Here is a 2726-nt window from a genome sequence, read left to right as displayed (position 1 = left end):
GAGGTACTGTTATCGTTCTTTCGACTCAGAACTGTTGATATAATGCTAGAGAGGATTTTCCGTCGAATCCTTGATTTTCTATACCTTTCAAGGTGAGCGAATAATTTGGAAGCGGCATCACCATTGTCATATGGGCTCTTTTGTGTAATTCCACTCCACATATCCAGCCTCGCATACTGAGTGAATGACGGGGCTTTCATTGAAAAAGGAGCCATGATGTTTTGGATTGAAATTTCGGGTACCTGTTTGCGCGTCTCAGCCGTAAATTGGAGGCTGAGTAGGGCATATTTTCAAGTTTCACATTCGGGTTTTCGAAAAACAATATCAACTTTTTTTTTTTTTTTTTTCTGCGGCTCTCTATAAGTCAAAATCTATACTGGGCAAGTTACGTATGTGTACTAGGTGTGTGTGTATGCAATATGACCTCATTGTGTGCCTTGATGCGTCTTGCAATATAATTTTAATACTTAAAGTGTTATTTTGAAGTGAGTAGCGTCTTCCTTTGATCAAGCGCTCAGTGCTATTACTTTGTTCCACTTTGTTCCACTTTGTCCTCTCTCATCTTAATTCCACGACACATAGGTCGAGCAACAAAGGCAATGCTTGGCGGAGATCATCGTACGCAAACTGTACTGGAATTGGTCTCGTGCTTGTTTTGTAAGGTTGTACACTATTTTAGTTCCTGATATTTGTACAGAGTCTTGAAATTATTTCTGGTATAATATTCTGCATTCTAGACTAAGCAGTCGTCCAAATGTCCAAATATGAAAGTGCCGAACACACAAATCACCTTTGATTGATCTTTATAGAATCCTGTTGGTATTTTTTAACCTAACCGGAGAGAACACATGTAATATTGTAATGTGTTCACCCAGTTTAATTATATTTCTTAATTGTACCACCAAATTGAATCTGACGATTCAACTCGCAATTTATAGTTTGCAATCTATTGACTAAACTGTTAGTTTAGCGTTAACTATTTCCAAAGTGAGTACGAAAAAAAAATAGACAAGACGAGACGACTTTGTGATTGGAATACAGGACTTTTTAGGGAGGTTGCGAGCTAGAGCTAACAATAGCTACAGTCGATGCAGACCATACTTTAACAAGCCCCACTCAGACTAAATAACTCAGACTAAATAAATTACGATAAGTGTTGATTGATTAGCGGTCAAAACTTTAAGGAGCCATGTCTGTGTTTTATGCAAAACTTCTAAAATTTCAAAGTTTTTTTCATTTGCAATCTCTGCCAATCTTCCCTATCAAGGCAAGTTCAAGGTCTTTTCGTACTCAGCTAGGTCATTTCGCACCCAGTCAGTTGAGTCGTTTACTCGACTTTAGTAACTAGTCGTGTGCAACAACAGACATCTGCGCGTGAGTTTTTTCGAAGACATGCATATTTGGACGAGTCAGAATCAATCGATGGTTTGGGTACAAACCATCTCAAACTTGGGTATGAACTGACTCAAATTTGGGCACGAAACAACTGAATTTGGGAATCATACGACTGGTTACGAAACGACCGGATACCCCTATCACTGGCCATTTTCCTCTGTTTTCAGTTCAGTTTCGATACTTTCTTGGTGTTTTAGCTTGGAAGGTAATTTTGCGCAGAGTTCTACTAAATCTGTCTATTTTATAAGTACATTATAATGGCCACCGAATATCGTCAAGTTTCAAAGTATTCGTGGAGCAGAGATTTCCAGTAGCGCTAGCCCACAACCTTTGCGTCCTGGGTTCGTTTCTCCGACCTAGCTTTACATGTGGGTTTTGTTTGTTGTTAGTTAGGCTCGTCCTTGCGCCGAGAGTTTTTGTCTGGGTTGTCCGATTTCTCTCCCTGTACAAAAACCAACACCCTAATTTACAATGTCCATTAGGAAAGACAGTGAATGAAGTGCCACCACCTAAAATCCAATTTGTTTATTCCGTTATATCCTTAATTTTAATTAGAGATAATTCACTGCTGAAATATTGCTTATCTTTCAAAAGAATTTGACGATGTAGGAGTTTCTGACTTGCTTTGCAATCAACCCAAATCTGTATCGACTGACAGATTGGATATCCAATGTTCAGTGACGGAGCCGATCCTAAAAAAAGCTGTTTACACTGGCTGAATGGAACCCGCTGGAAAAAAACCCTAGCTGGTATGATATTCATCACGGAAAATTTTCAAGGATTTCTGTTTAATACACGCAGGACGGCCATCAATTCATAAAGCAAAAATACAAGAACTAACTAACAAGGAAAAGAAACTGTTATCGACTCGAACTTGTCGGGACATGATCTTACTGGGATTATGTCCGAATCCTTCGGTGCTCATAGCGTAAATGAGAAAGTTAACGTTCATCCGGTATTTTTCGAGAAATATTGCAGCACATCTCAGCGAGGAGTAATCTCTTATTCTGTTTTCTGTTTGGGTTCGGCGATTCTTGAAACAACACTCTCAGTTGCGTGCTCCTGCGAAAAGGGCAACATTTTTGTTTTTCCATATTCCTTTCACGGCTCTACCAAACAAACTTTATTTACGATCGAAACCGCCGAACTGACTTAAGCTTCTGCAACGCGGAACACGACAAGTGCTTTGAAGACATTTGAGATTAGGCTTAGAAGTCACGTCAAAACATTTTTATTTTGATCCTGAAAAAGTCCACAGCAATATCAGAACTTTTTCGTTCTCTATTCACGGCCACAATCGCCACACCGAAACTTGAACAGGCTTCCCCAAA

The sequence above is a fragment of the Stylophora pistillata genome, chromosome 9 (genome assembly GCF_964205215.1).
Source record: "Stylophora pistillata chromosome 9, jaStyPist1.2, whole genome shotgun sequence".
In the NCBI taxonomy this organism is placed as follows: Eukaryota; Metazoa; Cnidaria; class Anthozoa; order Scleractinia; family Pocilloporidae; genus Stylophora; species Stylophora pistillata.
This window is presented reverse-complemented; position numbering follows the sequence as displayed.